Below are 20507 nucleotides of genomic sequence, written 5' to 3'. Positions count from 1 at the left end.
AGTTATCGTATTTCATTCACTTAGCTATTTAAACATCAAAGATGCTTTTGAAGTATTGGAAGAACGACAAAAACATGCAACTGCTTGCTTGTACATTTTTAAACACATTTCATATTTGGAAAAAAGGTATAAGCAAAGGTTTGTTGGAACAGTAATTGAGAAAATAATGGAAAACGGAGGGAAAGCATAGCTCAGTAGTGACATTTATGAGGTATCTTCAACAGTATGAAATATCAATGTGATAAAGTCTCCAAAACTAAGAATTTGACCTGCAGGCTGTTAATATACATTTTATTCCCTGTAGAGCTATTTTCTGCAACGTGGTGACTTTTTCAGCTCAGGCTACCTTCTGTATTATTGCTTACCCTCTTCTTCCCTGAAAATTACTGCCTCTAATAGCAAACTCCCTTGACAAAACAAGACCACTGAGATACAAGAGGCAGGCAGAAGTACAAAAAGCCTTTTAAAAGGTGGGCATGGCTGATATGCAGTGACTGGCTAGAACTGTAAACAGGAAGAATACTGTTAGGATTGAAGATGCACTGGCAACATTGCCACCTTCCTTTCACCCAGCTACTTAAACCTCGGACACAAAAGAATTCTGCTATGACACACTTTTAAGGTTGGAACCTTAAGACTATTTTAAATCAATTTCTCTTAGCTCAGTAACTCCCCAAAGTAGTTTCAAGCATCGTTATTTGTAGTTACAGTATTTTGGGAAGGAAGGTGGAGGCCAGCATTTCACTGCAAAACTGGTCATACAGGCCCACCCAGTTTACCAATTAAAGGAACATCTTGAGGAGATGTTTTTTTTCCTAAGGGAGAAAAAAAAAGAAACCTTGCGCTTACTCCAGTATGAAAGTGGCAGGCAAAACCCAGCAACAACTGAAATCCCACAGGAGCTAAAAATGCATCCTATCTCAGTGGCTGTTGTAAGTGTGGCTACAGAAAGTACCATGGGTTATACCCAATGTTGCCATTGCGCAAGTGTTCCCACACAGTGGGGTTTCCTGGCTGCAGCTCCTTGTGAACTCTTAAAATATGTTCAAGAGGACTGGTGGCCTGCAGGCAGGTGAGAGGAGAGGCAGGGGAAGTTTGTTCGCACGTAATGGGATGCAACTCTATAATTAGCCAACTTTTTCTTTAGCCTTCTTTCTAAGCATATAGATGCAGTAGATGTGCTCCGGTAGCAAACAACTCTTTGCTACTTCCACAAGATCTTCAAGAAGGATTACAGACTCAAAGCTGAATATGCACTTTTACTGTCCTCATGCTGACACAGAAAACCTTGACAGAAAAAAATGCACCCCTCAGCCAGCTAGATTGAAACCAAGATAACTGAACTGAAGTGCCATTCTGTTTGCTTCCCTTCAGCTCAGCAAAAACCTCCATAATAGGCTTGAGGCTGATAGGAGCTCCCATACACCCTTCATACCAGAACACACTGCAGAACCTAAAATGCCTCTGGACTCAGGAGATAAAATGATATCTCTGATGGTGTACAAGTGCTGCCACCTGAAGAGAAAATAATATCAGAGACAAGTTGTAGTAATATGCTGTTGCTGACGCACACTTACGTGCGTGAAAGGGTTACCGTATTTTTCGCTCTATAAGACGCACCAGACCACAAGATGCACCTAGTTTTTGGAGGAGGAAAACAAGAAAAAAAATATTCTGTATCTCAGAAGCCAGAACAGCAAGAGGGATCGCTGCGCAGTGAAAGCAGCAATCCCTCTTGCTGTTCTGGCTTCTGGGATAGCTGCGCAGCCTGCATTCGCTCCATAAGATGCACACACATTTCCCCTTACTTTTTAGGAGGGAAAAAGTGAGCCTTATAGAGCAAAAAATACGGTATTCAGATCCCAAGTTAACAAGGATGGAACTCAGCAGGCTCCCAGCAGCCTTTGCTTCCTCACCCCCCCCCACCCCACCCCTGTGTTCCTTGAAGAAGCTGGGAGCCAAGCATGGCTCCCAGCTGAAGAAAAACCACATGAATGAAAAATTTCTCTGAAAATTTTTTACAGCCTGAGTCTTCTGCATGATTCATTTGTGTAAGAAGACAAATGTCTTTCCTTTGGAACCTTTTCTTCTTACTTTACTGCCAACAAATGGAGAGTTGTTTGCTGTAACTTCTGAAACTCTAAGTAAAATATTCACTTATTTACAATGCTGTGTCTGTGATTTATTCTAGCCTAAGTATTTTGTGGGAAATATTTAAAGGTGAATGAGGGCAGATGTAAAATCTAATGGAGTTTTAATGTGCTTGGAGCAATCACCGTTGTGCTAACTCTGCTATGAGAAAGTAATACTATCTTCCAAACCTCTCTCTCCCACAAGAAGAGCAGAGCAAGGAGTGAATTCACCCACGCTTTATTCTCTCTCTCCCTCTCAAGCAGAGAATGTGAGCCAAGTTTCCCTAGAGTTGGCTCCCTGGACCTGGTTCTGGAGGCAGCAATCGCCTTTCATGGATGGAATGTGGAAGCAGAGACATGTAAGAAACCTTTATAATCTGTGGTTGTCCTTTATGGGTCAGAGAAAAACAAGGCCTAATAAAAATAACATAACAACAGACTTGCTGAATCTGTCCAGTGGCTCATCTAGCCCATCATCCTGTTCTCACAGTGGGCAACCAGGCACCCATGGGAAGTCATATAACAGGACCTGAGTGCAACAACACTCGACTCTCCTTTAGTTTCCAGCACCTGGTAATAAGATGAGCAGGACACAGGTGGCGCTGTGATCTAAACCACTGAGCTTCTTGGGCTTGCTGATCGGAAGGCTGGCAGTTCGAATCTGCACAATGGGGCGAGTTCCTGTTGCTCTGCTCAGCTCCTGCCAACCTAGCAGTTCAAAAACACACCAGTGCAAGTAGATAAATAGGTACCACTGTGGCGGGAAGGTACAGTAAAAGGAGTTTCTGTGCGCCCTGGCTTCCGTCATGGTGTTCCATTGCACCAGAAGTAGTTTAGTCATGCTGGCCACATGACCTGGAAAGCTGTCTGTGGACAAACGCCGGCTCCCTCAGCCTGAAAAGCAAGATGAGCACCACACCCCATAGTCACCTTTGGCTGGACTTAACCGTCCAGGGGTCCTTTACCTTTTACCTTTAATGCAACATACATACTCTAGCAGAGAGAGCACCTCCCCTCAGCTTAACTACCACCCTATGCCAGGTGTCAGCTCATGACTGTAGGCTGACAACATTCACCAGTAACATGAGGGCAGCATCTATGTGCAATAGCTGGTATTGATGGGTTTTGAGGGGCTTTCCTGCCTAAACTATGGCTGTATACATTTCTGCCCCCCAAAGAATCCTGGAATTTGAAGTTTGCTAAGGGTGTTAAGTGTGAGCAGATAAACGACAGTTCCCAGGATTCTTTGGGGAAAGTGATATGCTTTAAATATATGACATGCATGCAGTCTATGACTTTACTCTCCTCCCCCTGTTCTTTCCCTGCTGCTTGCAAGCAGCTGCTCAAGCAAGACACCTACCGTAATTTTCGCTCCATAACACGCAGTTTTTTCCTCCTAGAAAGTAAGGGGAAATGTCTGTGCGTGTTATGGAGCGAATGCCTACGGATGGCAGGGGAATCTGCTGCAGTCGTGAGCAGTCCGTGGCTCGCTTTGAAACAGCAAAGTGGGTGTCAGCGAGCTGAGCCGGGGAGGAGGGAGAGAAGCAGAGCGGGAGAGGAGCCGCTTACACGAGTGTAAGCAGCTCCTGGCTGGTTGGCTGCTTTAAAACAACCCCATGCTCTATGTCCCTCTCTCCTCCCCACTGAGCTCGCTAAGTAGCAGCAAAGCTTTTCAGCCAGCCTAGCCGGGGAGGAGGGAGAGAAGCTGGTTGGCTGCTTTAAAACAACCCTGTGCTCTCTGTCCCTGCCTGCAGTTTTTTGCTGTCCGATTTTGGATTAGCCACTGTAGGGGCTGTGTGTGTGTGTGCTTGAGCTATCGTTCTCCTCCTGCTGCTTCCTGTTCACTCTCCCAGCGCCCCTGCGCTCTCCTGCGACTTTAGGATTGATACTCTGTGTGTGTGTGTGTGTGTGTGTGTGTGTGGGCTCGCTCTCCTTCTCTTGCTTCCCGTTCACTCTCCCAGCGCCCCTGCACACTCCTGCGACTTTAGGATTGATACTCTCTCTCTCTGTGTGTGTGTGTCTGTGGCATCGTTCTCCTTCTCTTGCTTCCTACTCCCAGCGCCCCTGCTCTCTCCTGCGACTTTAGGATTGATACTGTGTGTGTGTGGGGGGGTCGTTCTCCTTCTCTTGCTTCCCACTCCCAGCGCCCCTGCGACTTTAGGATTGATACTCTGTGTGTCTGTGTGAGGCATCGTTCTCCTTCTCTTGCTTCCCGTTCACTCTCCCAGCGCCCCTGCAACTTTAGGGCGACTTTAGCATGGATCCACATGGATCCTCAGGATTTTTGCATTGGGCTACCCCAAACTCACCATCAGATCACATGTCTGTGGCCACAGCATGAACCACAAAAATCATACATCCACTGTTTCGTTTAGAATATTTTTTTCTTGTTTTCCTCCTCTAAAAACTACGTGCGTGTTATGGTCTGGTGCGTGTTATAGAGCGAAAAATACGGCACTTCACTAACTAGAGAAGCAATAGAACAAAGCAAAGGCTATTTTTGTCTCTCCAGCAAAGGCGTGCTGCCCCACCCAAAATCCAGGTGAATAGGGTAGATGCCCTCCAATATTCTGAAATCTGAAACCAGGATCCCAATACATCAGTTGTAAAACTCTCCTTCAGGAGAAAGAAAAGAAACAGGATGCATTCTCTAAGGCTGTAACATGTCTTGCTTATAATCCTTTGCAGAGTTACCTGGGAGTAAAACCCATTGAATTCAATGGGCTTTCCTTCTCAGCAGATGTGTGCAGACTCCATTCCCATATGCAAACTAGTAGTACAGCACAAATGTTTCTTGAGAAGATGATTGAGATAAAGGGTAACCTACCCTTGTCCCAGAGATGGAAGTAGAGGTGGCCTACATATTCCCTTTATTAAATGTATCTTTAGCTTGCAATTCATTATGTGATTCCTGGCAGGTTACAACATAAAACAAGAGCAATTACAGATAGTTAAGTGCAGGTTAAAAACATGGCATTAAAAGTTCAGTCATAAAAACACCCAGTATTACAGCAGCAGTCCAACATCCCACAAAGGTATTGGCAAACAACCAGGTCTTCCCCTGGAACTGAAATGCCAAAAGCATTGGTGCTACTCAGTTTCCAGGGAGAGGATATCCTGCATTTGGGGTACCGCCACAGAGAAGGCCTTAATATGTATTACCACATGGTGTATTACCCTCAATTCCAGATCATTAACCCAGCAACAAAGACCAGATCCAGAGTTTTCCCTGCTGAATATAGGCCAGTAGTATACAGGCCAAGTCCCACTGTTGTCATAGTTACATGAAGTTCTAAGCTGGCCATCCCAAGGTGGGCCCAGCACAGATGTTAAAATCATTCAGTGCCTGTCGTCTGTTCAATAGTTATTCATATCTGTTCAGCCAGTGTGGTGTAGCAGTTAAAGTGGTGGACTAAGACCAGGGCTCAAACCACCCCCCTCAGCCATTAAGCTGACCATGTGTCAGTTACTGTCTCTTAGTCTAACCTACTTCAGAGGGTTCTTCTGAGGATAAAATGGAAGGATGGAAAATCGTATTTGCTACCTCCTCAAGCTCCATGAAGGAAAGACAGGATGCAAATATTATATAATAAATATAATATAATAAATATAATATAATATAATATATAAATAAATAGATGGATGATTTCAGGGTGCTGTTTCCAAACTTTATTTCTGCTGTATTTAAGCTCATTTGCACCATAATGGGAAAAATGAATTTAAGCCATCAGTAAATTTAGCAACATACACCTCACAGTTTGTGGGAAGACCACACCAACTGTGCAACAGTGAAGGAAGGGTTGCTAAGCAGCTGCCTAAAGATAGCACTGTCTATTTATAATAATAATAATAATAATAATTTATTATTTATACCCCGCCCATCTGGCTGGGTTTCCCCAGCCACTCTGGGCGGCTTCCAAAAGAATATTAAAATACTATGATACATCAAACATTAAAAGCTTCCCTAAACAGGGCTGCCTTCAGATGTCTTCTAAAAGTCTGGTAGTTGTTGTTCTCTTTGACATCTGGTGGGAGGGCGTTCCACAGGGAGGGCGCCACTACCGAGAAGGCCCTCTGCCTGGTTCCCTGTAACTTGGCTTCTCGCAGTGAGGGAACCGCCAGAAGGCCCTCGGTGCTGGACCTCAGTGTCCGGGTAGAACGATGGAGGTGGAGACGCTCCTTCAGGTATACTGGACCGAGGCCGTTTAGGGCTTTAAAGGTCAGCACCAACACTTTGAATTGTGCTCGGAAACGTACTGGGAGCCAATGTAGGTCTTTCAAGACCGGTGTTATATGGTCTCGGTGGCTGTTCCCAGTCACCAGTCTGGCTGCTGCATTCTGGATTAGTTGTAGTTTCCGGGTCACCTTCAAAGGTAGCCCCACGTAGAGCGCATTGCAGTAGTCCAAGCGGGAGATAACCAGAGCATGCACCACTCTGGCGAGGCAGTCCGCGGGCAGATAGGGTCTCAACCTACGTACCAGATGGAGCTGGTACACAGCTGCCCTGGACACGGATTTAACCTGTGCCTCCATGGACAGCTGTGAGTCCAAAATGACTCCCAGGCTGCGCACCTGGTCCTTCAGGGGCACGGTTACCCCATTCAGGACCAGGGAATCCCCCACACCTGCCCGCCTCCTGTCCCCCAGAAACAGTACTTCTGTCTTGTCAGGATTCAACCTCAATCTGTTTGCCGCCATCCATCCTCCAACCGCCTCCAGACACTCACACAGGACCTTCACCGCCTTCACTGGTTCTGATTTAAAGGAGAGGTAGAGCTGGGTGTCATCTGCATACTGATGAACACCCAGTCCAAACCCCCTGATGATCTCTCCCAGCGGCTTCATATAGATATTAAAAAGCATGGGGGAGAGGACAGAACCCTGAGGCACCCCACAAGTGAGAGCCCAAGGGTCTGAACACTCATCCCCCACCACCACTTTCTGAACACGGCCCAGGAGGAAGGAGCGGAACCACTGTATGACAGTGCCCCCAGCTCCCAGCCCCTCAAGACGGTCCAGAAGGATGTTATGGTCGATGGTATCAAACGCCGCTGAGAGATCCAGCAGAACTAGGAAACAGCTCTCACCTTTGTCCCTAGCCCGCCGGAGATCATCAACCAGTGCGACCAAGGCAGTTTCAGTCCCGTGATGAGGCCTGAATCCCGATTGGAAGGGATCCAAATGGTCCGCTTCTTCCAGGCGTGCCTGGAGTTGTTCAGCAACCACTCGCTCAATCACCTTGCCCAAGAATGGAAGATTTGAGACTGGGCGATAGTTGGCCATCGTGGCCGCATCTAAAGATGGTTTTTTAAGAAGCGGTTTAATAACCGCCTCTTTCAGCGGGTCTGGGAAGGCTCCCTCACGGAGGGAAGCATTCACCACCCCACGAAGCCCATCGCCCAGCCCTTCCCGGCTAGCTTTTATAAGCCAGGATGGGCAAGGATCAAGGAGACAGGTGGTTGGTTTCACTCGTCCAAGCAGCCTGTCCACATCCTCGGAGGTAACAGATTGGAATTGATCCCACACAATTTGACTAGACAGGACTCTAGCACTCCCCCGCCCCGGCCCTGCTCCCACGGTGGCGTCTACCTCTTCCCGAATCTGAGCGACTTTATCTGCAAAAAACTTTGCAAAATCATTGCAGGAGATCATGTGGCCCGTATTGGGCCCCGATGTAGCAGGTGGTTCCGCTAAATTGCGGACCACCTGAAAAAGTCTCCTGCTGCTGTTTTCTGCAGATGCAATAGAGGCGGCGAAGAAAGCCTTCTTCGCCGTCGCTACCGCCACTTGGTAGGCTCGACACTGAGCTCTAACCTGTGTCCGGTCAGCTTCAGAATGGGTCATCCGCCACCGGCGCTCTAGCCGTCTCAACGATTGTTTCATTGCCCTCAGATTCGTGGAAAACCACGGGGCCATCCGGGCTCCATGCAATCGGAGAGGGCGCTTCGGAGCCAAACAGTCAATAGCCCTGGTTAACTCCACATTCCAGCGGGCCACCAGGGAATCAGCTGAAAGGCCATCAACATGGGATAAAGCATCCCCTACCGCTCTCTGGAAACCATTTGGATCCATTAAGTGGCGGGGGCGGACCATCCGAATCGGTCCCACCTCCCTGCAGAGGGGAAGGGTCGCGGAGAAGTCAAGTTGCACCAGGAAGTGGTCTGACCATGGCACTTCTTTTGTTTCGCTTTTACTTAGTGTCAGAACACCAACATCCATGGAGGTAAACACCAGGTCCAAGGCATGTCCGTGGCTATGGGTTGGGCCAAACTTATTCAGGGACAGCCCCATGGAGGCCATGCTTTCCACGAAGTCCCGAGCGGCCCCTTGTAAGGTCGTGTCGGCATGGATGTTAAAATCCCCTAGGACAACCAAACTAGGTGTCTCCAGGAGAACATCCGCCACGACCTGAAGCAGCTCGGGCAGGGAATCCTTGGTGCAGCGGGGAGGTCGGTACACCAAAAGGAATCCTGTACTGCCCCTATTGCCCAACTTCCAGAACATGCACTCAGAGAACTGGGTCTTCCCAATAGGATGCCTGGTGCAAACTAATGACTTCCTAAAAATCACTGCAACCCCCCCTCCCCGCCCACAGGGCCTGGGTTGCTGTGCGTAAGAGAAACCTGGTGGACAAGCAGCGGCAAGAACAGGCCCACCTGCTTCATCCAACCAAGTCTCTGTTACACAAGCCAGGTCAAATCCTCCATCCATGATCACGTCATGGATGGCATTCTATTACAGTATAAAACCATGGGGTTTCTGTAATTTGGCAGAAGTTGATAATACTCCTCTTTTTTACTACGTATGGGAAAGGAAAAAGTATTTTAGCGTTTTCTAATCAAGACTGTTCACAAACTGTTACTGATGCAGCCACCCAAGAATTCTTAATAGCAGCACCACAATGCCATTGTGTGGCAGTGCTGCAAAGATCCAAACACCAGCTGACCAGAGAAAAAATTCACACCAGCTGTAATCAGGGTGCCAAAGAAGAACATCTGGAAAGCAGGTACAAGTAGGGGGCTGTGTCGATGTTGATTATTCCATATTTTTCAATGTGCTGAGCTCAAATCCATCACCCGCTGGTTATCTGATCTATTAATATGAATCCAAAATGACAACTTGAAGTGATGACAAATCACTTCCGGAGGCGGCGCGAAACGGCAATGGCGGTCCTCTTCAGCTGCTGAAGAGGGGCTCCGCGGAAAAGGGTCGTACGCTGCGGCACAGCGACGACCCATTCAGAAAAACCACGGGTAGAGTGAGCCCGTGGCCGTGGGATTCGGCGGGCACCAGGAGCGACCTCGGAAACGAAGAAGGGACCCCGTAAGGGGCCCCGGAACGTGGAGGGGGTAGCGGTGCTGTGAATCCATCGCTCTTTCCGCGGAAGTGAAGCCGCGCGGCTGCTGCTGATGAGCGCTGACCTTTCTTCTTTCAACATTTGATTTGAAACAACTTACTCGTGAGTAAGAAATCTGAGACTCTATTTGAACTTAAATTTGTGAATTTCGGCTGAAAGCGGGAGACGCTAAAAAGGAAGTCAGTCTTCCGGCTCTGTTTAAAGTATTAAGCAAAGTCTTATTAAAATGGAAGCGCTGAAAGGAACCTAAAAGAAGTTGGAATATACCCTGCAAATTCGGACTTGATTGATTAAAAGTTAAAGAAAAGTTAAAATCATATTATAAGTGGACAGAGACTGTGATTTTTCTCTCTACTTTTTGTGGATTACAAAGTTACGAACTCAGCTCTCGGGCTGTCTGGATACAAAGTAACATCAGACTGCGGTAACTGTGTATAGAGGTATAAAGTTACACTGGGCTACTTTGTAAGTTATAAGAAAGGAACTGTTGTGTGCACCTTTGTAAAGAACCTTTATTCTCTGCAGTTTAAAGTGAATCCAGAGGGTTCTCCCCCCTGTTTTGGATTTTACTTAACTTTTCATTTGGGAACTTAATGGTGGAAAATTTCTATCCTTCTCCCTAATTTCTGGGGAGCTCCCCCTGCTGGATTGTGGAACTATTTGTCTCTGAGAACTGCTGGTTGTCTTGGAATTTTTTGCGCCCGGATGTTTACTTTCTGGATTGCTTTTCCCATGGGATTTACAATTTGACCTTGAAACTTGGACAGCTGTGGAATGAGTGGCGCAGCAAAAACAAGGGCTGCCAAGAAAGCAAAACAAACTGAACTGTTGCAATCAACTCTGCCTGTGCAGCCACGTAGATCATCTGTTCCAATTGTGACAGGTCTGCAAGAAGGTCAATCTAAACAGCCAGCTTTTGGGGATATGGCTGCAGGAGGGCTAGACCCTGTTTCTAAAGAAATATTGGACCAGCTGGCGGCATTAAACAAGAAAGCGGATGAACAAGCGACTAAATTCGACCAGGTGACAGCTACAATTAATAGACTGACAGACCAAGTCGCCCAAAATACACAGGCAATAGGAAATTTTGAAAAGAGTATAACAGAAAATCGAAAATTAGCCGAGGAAGCAAGTACAAAAGCAGACCTAAATAAAAAAAGGATAGAGGAACTTAGAGGGGAAGTAAGACCACTGAGCAGACAGGTTACTGAACAGCAAGCGTACCTGTCCATGGCAGAACTGAAAAACAGGGAAAGCAATCTCAGGCTTAGAAATATCCCAGAATTAGAAAAAGAAGATCTGATTGGCTATTTGACAGCAGAAATATCCAAGTTCTGGGGCTTGGCAGAAGAGAAGGACTTCAAAATTGTCACCGCTTTTAGACTGGGAAGAGTGGCCAAGAAGGACAAACCAAGAGACTGCTTGATCATCTTGAGATCTAAGCAAGAAAAAGATAACATACTCGGCCTACACTTTAAAAATTCATTGGTGATACAGGGAAAGACAGCAGAAATCTTTAGAGATATACCAAAACAGTTGTTGGATTTAAGAACTACATATAAAGATCTGGCAAGCTTGCTGAGAAACAACTCAATCCCCTACAGGTGGGAATTTCCTCAAGGACTATCTTTTAGTGTGAAAGGGAAGAAGGTAAAAATTAGAACAGCAGAGGAGCAAGAAAAGTTCCTAAACGATTACGGGGAGGACCTTCGGAAAGGAACAGCAGGTACTTGGCCACCCCCCACGCCTGGTGCAAAACCAGATCCACCTCTGGACACAGACGACAAGGGAGACAACCCCATCGGTTGACAAATTGATCCAGGATGTCTTTGCAGCTTTTTAGTTGGAATATTAATGGCGCAAATTCCCCCGAGAAAAGGAAAAGAATTTTTCATTTATTGAGGAAAGAACAATTAGACGTCATTTGCCTTCAAGAAACTCATGTGACTAGGCTCCACAGAAGAGTACTAACCAACAAGAGACTAGGCCAAGAATTTACATCATTAGATAAAGTCAAAAAAAGAGGAGTAGTGATATATGCAAAGGAGAGCCTAGTACCAAAATTTGTGTTTAAAGACGAACAAGGAAGAATTTTGGCGATTGAAATACAATCACAAGGAGAAAAATTTCTGATAGTAGGAATTTATGCACCAAACGAGGGGAAATCGGAATTTTATAAGAAGCTGCATGAGATAATGCTGGACTATATTGACTATACTAACATCATTCTGATGGGAGATATGAATGGGGTTGTCTCCACGCACATGGATAAGTCACAAAATCAAAACTTGACTAAAGATGGCAGAGTACCAAAGACTTTTTTTGAACTTACAGACAATATGGACTTGATTGATATTTGGAGGATAAAGAACCCTCTAGGTAAAGAGGGAACATTCTTTTCTGAGGCCCACCTATCCTGGACAAGAATCGACCAAATCTGGATATCTAGAGGACTGGCACCTAAGACTAAAAAAATAGAGATCTGCCCCAAAACTTGCTCCGACCATAACGCTTTGAAAATAGACTTGAGACTTACACCAGCTGGATCCTTCAGATGGAGAATGAATGACTCCTTGTTTAGAGATCAGGAGATTGTGAAGAAGGCCCAAAAAACGATGAAAGATTACTTTGAAATAAATTTGAACACTTCGGTGGAAAAGAAAACAATCTGGGACGCGAGTAAAGCTGTTATGAGAGGGTTCCTGATACAACAGAACACTATTAAGAAAAAACTCTGGAATGGTAAAAAGGACAAGATTTTGGAGAAGATAAGAGACGGAGAGAAAAAGTTGAGACTTAATCCAAAATCAAAAGAGGTTTTAAGAGAAATAAAATTCCATCAAGCACAATATGCGAAACTGATAAATCAAGAAGTTGAATGGAAAATTAAACAGATGAAACAAAGATCATTCGAATCGGCAAATAAATGTGGGAAGCTGCTGGCATGGCAGCTGAAAAAGAGACAAAAATTGAACTTTGTTACCAATCTAGAGGTTGAAGGAGAATGTATTCAGAAACCAGAAGAAATTAGAAAGTGCTTCCAGAGATATTTTAAAAAATTGTTTACTCAAGGACCCCAAGTGGAGACTGAGATAAATAGATTTTTAAAAAGTCATGGCCTGCAAAAACTAACACAAGATAAACAAACAGCCCTGAATTACAAAATATCACAACAGGAAATTGAAAGTGCCATTCAGAACATGCAATTAGGCAAAACCCCAGGCCCAGATGGACTTACCTCCAAATATTATAAGACATTGAAGGAATATTTGGCTCAACCACTAATGGAGGTATGTAACCAAATTATGGAAGGGAAGGGGGCACCAGAATCGTGGAAAGAGGCATTCATCACTTTGATACCAAAATTGGAATCTGAAAAGACTCAACTTAAGAACTACCGTCCCATCTCACTCCTAAACGTGGATTACAAAATTTTTGCTGATATTTTGGCAAATAGACTGAAAAAAGTTTTAAACGAAGTAATTCATAAAGACCAAGCAGGCTTTCTCCCTGGCAGGCATCTGTCTGACAACACCAGGAATATTGTTGATGTTTTGGAGTTATTGCAGACAAATTTGAACACAAAAGCAGCTTTGATTTTTATAGACGCGGAGAAGGCCTTTGATAATATATCTTGGAAATTTATGAAGAAAAATTTGGAAGGGATGGGAGTGGGAAGGGCGTTCCAAAATGGTATTGAAGCAATCTATTCAGAGCAAAAAGCTAAATTGATAGTAAACAATGTGGTGACAGAGGAGTTCAAAATTGAAAAAGGAACACGACAGGGGTGCCCCTTATCACCCTTGCTATTTATTTCTGTCCTGGAGGTGTTGCTTAACTTGATTAGGAAGGACCAGCGGGTGGAAGGAATACAGGTCGGAGGAAAACAATATAAACTGAAGGCTTTTGCAGATGATTTGGTTTTGACATTACAGGAGCCAGAACCCAGCACAAAAAGAGCTTTAGAACTAATTTCTGAGTTTGGTCGGGTGGCGGGATTTAGGTTAAACAAACAAAAAACTAAGGTCTTGGCAAAAAATTTGACACCTTCAGAAATAGATGGGTTCCAAAAGGAAACAGAATTAAATGTGGTTAAAAAAGTGAAATACCTGGGGGTCAACTTGACCGGGAAAAATTTGAATCTATTTAAAGACAATTATGAAAAATGCTGGTCTGAAATCAAAAAGGATTTAGAAATTTGGTCAAGACTGAAACTTTCCTTGTTGGGAAGAATTGCTGCAGTTAAGATGAATGTATTGCCAAGAATGTTGTTTCTGTTTCAGGCCCTACAGATCGTGGACAGAGTGGAGTGTTTTGGAAAGTGGCAGAGGGACATTATGAAGTTTGTCTGGCAGGGCAAAAAGCCCCGAATAAAATTTAAAATACTAACAGATGCAAAGGAAAGAGGGGGATTTGCCCTGCCGGACTTAAGGTTGTATTATGAAGCTGCATCCTTCTGCTGGATGAAAGATTGGTTTTTGTTAGAAAACACTGATGTCCTGGATCTGGAAGGGTTTGACAATGCTTTTGGGTGGCATGCATATTTGTGGTACGACAAGGTAAAGTTTCATAAGTTGTTTAAAAACCATATTGTCAGGAAATCTTTGTTTACCGTCTGGACTAAATACAAGGACTTACTTGAAAACAAGACTCCGAGGTGGTTATCACCAATGGAGGCTAAGGCCACAAAAATACTTAATATGGGGGGTGGCTGGGCAAAATACTGTGAAATAATAGAAAGAGAGGGTGACACTTGGAGGTTGCAGAGTTTTGAAAAATTGAAAGGAAAGGTGCGAGACTGGTTTCATTATGCCCAAATTTTAGAGATCTTTAAAAAGGACAAAAAAAATGGTTTCCAGGTGGAAAAATCAAAATTAGAGTTGGAACCACTTGAACCTAAGACGAAAGTGCTTTCAAGAATGTATAACTTGTTGCTAAAATGGAATACTCAAGATGAGTTGGTTAAATCAGCCATGATAAAATGGGCACAAGATATTGGGTACAACATTATGTTTGAAGACTGGGAAAGGTTATGGACCACCGGTATGAAATTTACGGCATGTAGTGCCTTAAAAGAAAACATTATGAAAATGATGTACAGGTGGTACATGACCCCAGTCAAACTCGCAAAGATATACCATTTGTCAGACAATAAATGTTGGAAATGTAAGGAGGCTGAAGGAACATTCTTTCACCTCTGGTGGACATGCCCGAGGGTGAAGGCCTTTTGGGAAATGATTTATAACGAGTTGAAAAAGGTATTTAGATATACCTTTCATAAGAAACCAGAGGCCTTTCTCCTGGGCATTGTAGGCCAGAGAGTGTCAAAGAAAGACAGAACTTTCTTTTTATATGCAACTACAGCAGCAAGAATTCTTATAGCCAAATATTGGAAGGCACAGGAGCTACCCACGCTGGAAGAGTGGCATATGCAACTGATGGACTACATGGAATTAGCTGAAATGACTGGCAGAATCCGAGACCTGGGAGAAGAGGCAGTGGAAGAGGACTGGAAAAAATTTAAGGACTATCTACAAAAACATTATAAGTTATATGAAAGTTGAGAATTTGCTAAGTTTTGGGAAAAACATGCTTCGGTATTGAGATTTGAAAACGATTGAAATTAAGTTATGACTGTGAAAAGTTTAAATTTAGAGTATATAATTGGATGAAAGTACAAAAACACATGAAACAAGGTATTAATTTGCTGTATAATTTTCTTTTATTGTAAAGAATGCAGGGATGGAAGATGTGGGGAAGTCCAGTTGACTATGAAAAAAGATTTGGAAAAGTGAATTTTCTTTTATTTAATTTTTTCTTTTTCTTTGTAAAATCGCTTTTGTTGTGTAATTGACGATGTATTCTGACCTTGAAAAAAAAGCAATAAAAAAAATATTATTAAAAAAAAAACAAAAAAAACAAAATGACAACTTGTAATGCTATTTTATTTTAAAATATTTTTATCAAATGATCTCAAAGTCTATATTAAGATAACCCAAACTATGTTAATGGTTTCAGAACTCACAGAGTTAAAGAGTTCTGGTGACGTCTCTTTCCTGAGGCGTGGTTAGAAACACTTAAGGGAGGGGTTTGACTCCGTGTGTTTCAGTCTGACTCTCGGACGTGATGCGAGAGGGAGAATGTGTCAGTTCTCGCCAGGTCTGAATTTATGGTGTTATTCTACATGATTAAAGAGCAAGGGAAGATAAGGACTGCCTTGTGTCTGCTCTGATTTATTCCACACGTGCTGCACTTTGCTTCTCACCGCTGTGTTTCGCTCTGCTACCGGCAAGAGAAAGAGGCCTGAGGAGGACTTTTGCAGGAGGCACGGATAGCTTGCAGAGTTTCGCAACGGAAGTGTGCCAGGCTCCATGTTCAGTCTCTGTGTACACTCTTGTCCGGTGTAATCCGAAGAGGTTATGGATGCTCGCCAAAGCTTTGAAGCATTGCAGGAACGTCTCACGTGTGGGGGAAGCCAGCAGGAAAGTTGCTGGGCCAGCTGGAGCTCTGGAGCTGTGTCTTTGAAGCTGGAAGGAGCTCGCTGGGAGGAGAAGCCGATCTGCCGGAGGCCGGAGGAAGCTACTGCCGAGTCGTGACTAAGCTCAGCCCCCGGGGAGGAGGAGATGGCTCAGTCCCAGGAACACGGCTTTGAGCTTAAGCTGCCGTGTGCAAAACTAACTCTTAACTCGTGGTTAGAGTGGAGTTATTTAGCAGAGTTGTCCCTAGTTGGAGCCAAGCTCTGGGAAACAGTCACGCCGATGTCTACGTCAGCTGGGGCGGTTGAAAGCCAACGTGAAGCTGAGGAGCGTGTGCTTACTTTTTTGGCTGATAACGTGAGTGCTGATTTGAGGCCTATTGTTCTGGATGCAAGGAAGCCTGAGGTCGCTTGGGTAGCTCTCCAGGAAGCGTGTAAAGCTGGGGGCAGAAGCCAGGGCCGGGAGATGGCTGCATCAGGTCAGGAAAAAAGGCAAGAAAGCACGGAAAGCCGGTGCACAGCTGGGAAAGGCTGTGGGACCCCTGAGGGGGGCGAAGGGACTGTTGCCACTGCTGCTGTTGCTGCTGGTTTAGCAGAGTCTAAAAGCTGCGTGGGTGATGCAACATGTCTGCGTGAGGAGCTTGGAGAGAGGCAAGCTGCTGGGGGCCCTTTACCCATCACTGGGGGTGCAGGAAAGCGTCCTGGGAGCCCTGGGAGCAGTGGGGGGGCGGTGAGCAGTAAAAGCTCAGAGAAGCCTCTTTTTCCAAAGGCTGCCAAGAGTTGTTTGCGTCGTGAGTCGAAGCCTGGGAAACAGAACAGTGCTGAAGGCTTCAAGGCCAGCCATCTGCTGCAGAGGGAGATACGTGCTGCAGAGCTGTCTGGGAACTTTGAGATAAGTCCAGTCTTCAGAGCAATGCAGGAAGTTGCGGTTACGGACGCTGTCAAGGACAGGTGCAGCCAGACGTTTGTTGGCATGGCAACTTTGAACAACAATGCCAGCAGGGACACAACTGTGAAGTGGGTGTTGGATTCAGGAGCGAGTCATCACCTGATAACGCCATCTGCTGGGGAGCTGCGGAATTGCAGAGCTGTTTTGACTGGGATGACTTGTAAATTAGCTGACGGGACAAAACGAAATGTATCTAAAGCAGCAAATGTCTATGTTTCTGTTTTGCAGGCGGAGCTGGAGTGCTTCATTGTACCAGGGATGAAGTGTTGCCTGTTATCGATTTCTGCTCTGGCGAAGCAGGGATACAAAATTTGTTTTGAAAATAATACCTGTTCCATTTTCAGAGGGGGGAGGCAACTTGTCAACGTGGAGAGCAAGGACAATCTCTTTGTTCTGGAAACACCTCTGGAGGGTGGGGGGAATGCAGGGAAAGCACAGGCGCAGTGTGCTAGTGTTCCCAGCCATGATTCATGTGTTCATGTATGGCACAAGAGAATGTCTCATGCTTGTCTGGAAGATGTTAAGAGGCTGCCAGGCTGCACCAAAGGTTGTAAAATCACGCCATGTGAGGGATCCCTAGTGTGCAGGGCATGCAGCAAGGTAAAAAGGTGCAGGTTTCCCGGGGTAAAGAGGGTAACCACAAAACCTTTTGAGTTGATTCACACAGACCTTACAGGACCAATGAAGTGTGAGAGTCTGGGTGGGGCCAGGTTTCTGCTATTGATAGCGGATGATTTTACTCAGAATTTATGGTCTTTTTCTCTCAGGTCGCAGAGAGAGGCGGCGCAACTCATCCAGGATTGGGTTGCGGAGGTAGAACTAAGGTTCTCCACCAAGGTGCAAGAGTTCAGGAGCGACCGTGGGTCACAGTTCACTGGGTCTGCTCTGAAGGAGTTCTTCAAGGAAAAGGGAATTCGTCACCAGGTGACGGGTGCAAAGTCTCCTCAAGAGAGAGGCGTGGCAGAGCACAGGAGTGAAGCACTGGCTGAAGTTGTCAGGGTTTTACTGTGTGACTCTGGGCTGCCTCAGAGCTTTTGGAGTGAGGCTGGGAAGTTTGCCAGCTTTGTTTTTAACAGGTCCTACAATCACGATGTAGGTGACACACCGTATTTTCTGTTGCACAAGAGGAAGCCACAGGTGCATTTCTTCCGTTCGTTTGGTTCCAAGGCTTCAGTGCCGATACCAACAGCGCAACGGAAGGAGGGTGGTCCTAGGTACCAGGACATGATCTTCTGTGGGTATGATCCTGCAACAAATGGGTGGAAGTTTGCATACCCAGAGGGTGATCAGACCACGCTGCTGGTCAGCAAGCATGCTGAGTTCTTTGAGCAGGATGGTTGGTCACAGCCTAGGTATGGTTCTGATTTTCTCTCAGAATGCTTGTCCGATTCTGAGGGGGAGGAAAGGGAGGAAGAAAGGGAGGAAGGAGAGGCAGAAGCGGAGCCTGTTGCTGAAGACCAGGTTGCTGATGATGGTCAAGCACAGGGGTGGGTTTCTCCACAGGTTAAGAGAGAACCCAAGAGTGAGCCTTCATCTCCTGTTAGCCAAGTGCAAGAGGCCCGAAGACGCAGCAAGTCAGAGGGGGAGTCTTCTGAGCTTGCTGGAGGCACACTTGCTGACCCCAGTGGGTCAGGAGGAGCGCCCGAGGTTGTGCTCCGGCGGTCAACTCGGACCACAAAGGGGATTCCACCGGAGAGGTTTCAGGTCACCAGTGCGTGGGTTGGTTTCGCACAGTGTGATTCTGGGAGTGTGGAAGGGATTCAACAATTGCCTGGGATAGATGCCAGTGGGAGGCAAAAGGCAATGGGAGGTATGTTGAACTCAAAGAGGTCTGTAAATAGGGGTTCACAGTTTCCCTCAGGATTCGTGACGAGAGGGGGTGTTAATGGTTTCAGAACTCACAGAGTTAAAGAGTTCTGGTGACGTCTCTTTCCTGAGGCGTGGTTAGAAACACTTAAGGGAGGGGTTTGACTCCGTGTGTTTCAGTCTGACTCTCGGACGCGATGTGAGAGGGAGAATGTGTCAGTTCTCGCCAGGTCTGAATTTATGGTGTTATTCTACATGATTAAAGAGCAAGGGAAGATAAGGACTGCCTTGTGTCTGCTCTGATTTATTCCACACGTGCTGCACTTTGCTTCTCACCGCTGTGTTTCGCTCTGCTACCGGCAAGAGAAAGAGGCCTGAGGAGGACTTTTGCAGGAGGCACGGATAGCTTGCAGAGTTTCGCAACGGAAGTGTGCCAGGCTCCATGTTCAGTCTCTGTGTACACTCTTGTCCGGTGTAATCCGAAGAAACTACACATCCCTGTTCATTTGGCCAACAACAAAGGCCAGAGACTCCCAAAGAAACCAACAGCTGGAGCAGTGCATTTTTTTGGGAGGAGGATACATTCCCCAATACTACTTGTTCTTTAGTTAGTGGTTGTGGCCAAAAGTCTTCCTCTTGCCATGACATTCATCCTAGAAGAAAGTACTACCTCCCTTGTTCTTCTGCCTGGTGTATTGCAAATGTTCTTTGAGGACAACTGTTTTCAGGTTCAAGATGGAAGCAATGTACCCATTACCAGCTTTACATGTGTTAAAGAACATGACTGTTTAAACAACCTAACACAGCAGTACCAACATTGTGAGAACGACCACTATTGGGATGAAGCAAATAACAGATAATGGCTTTCCATACTGCAAATGTGCACTGATGCTGAGTAATTTCAATTATTAGTTATATTCATAAATGCATATTAAGGAATTATGTGACAAGTTTTTCTACATTTCTGCAGTTTATGCCAGGTATGGGGAACAGATGTGGCTAAGTTTCCAGTTTTCATCAATCCTAGACAGCATGGCCAATGATCAGGGGTGAAGGAGGTTTGTAATCCAACAATATATGAAGGATCACAGGTTCCTTTACCCTGGTTTATAGTCTGTGCTTCGCTTAAAAACAACACACACTTAAGTCTGAAGTGTTTTGACATGTGATTTCAGCACAGGTAATCAATGTTGGTAAGAGGTATAACATTGATACCTTGCACTCATAAGCAGTTATGATCAATAAATGCATAGATAATTGATAATGCATTTTTGCTTTTTGGCTGTTAATAACAGATCAAGTTGCCCAAGGGTTATAAATTCATCAGGTATTGCTAAATACAGTGGTACCTCGGGTTACATACGCTTCAGGTTACAGACTCCGCTAACCCAGAAATATTACCTCGGGTTAAGAACTTTGCTTCAGGATGAGAACAGAAATCATGCTCCGGTGGCACGGCAGCAGCAGGAGGCCCCATTAGCTAAAGTGGTGCTTCAGGTTAAGAACAGTTTCAGGTTAAGAACGGACCTCCGGAACGAATTAAGTACTTAACCCGAGGTACCACTGTACTCAACATATTGAAAGCATCTTGATATCAAAAAGGAAACTTCCCCCAATTTTTCAGGTTCGCCTTCAAAATACAGGATTTTGCAGCCCGAACATGAAGAACATGCTATTTTAAGTCTGCATTGGCTTCCAAAACCAGTACATGGCCCTTAGGTTCAGCATCGTGCTTCTCATGCCAGCCATCAGATGCCTGCGACAGAAAGCTGATCATGAAGGAAACAG

At 45.4% G+C, this 20507-nt stretch overlaps 1 protein-coding gene across 1 annotated transcript in view; it reads right to left on the bottom strand.

Moving 5' to 3' along the window:
• Nucleotides 1-20507, bottom strand: part of LOC308462006 (uncharacterized protein) — a 30257-nt gene that overhangs the window by 9272 nt on the left and 478 nt on the right. The gene's annotated exons all lie outside the window — the stretch shown is intronic.

This window comes from Podarcis pityusensis (genome assembly GCF_964106645.2).
Source record: "Podarcis pityusensis genome assembly, chromosome: 1".
Classification (NCBI taxonomy): Eukaryota; Metazoa; Chordata; class Lepidosauria; order Squamata; family Lacertidae; genus Podarcis; species Podarcis pityusensis.
This window is presented reverse-complemented; position numbering and strand designations above follow the sequence as displayed.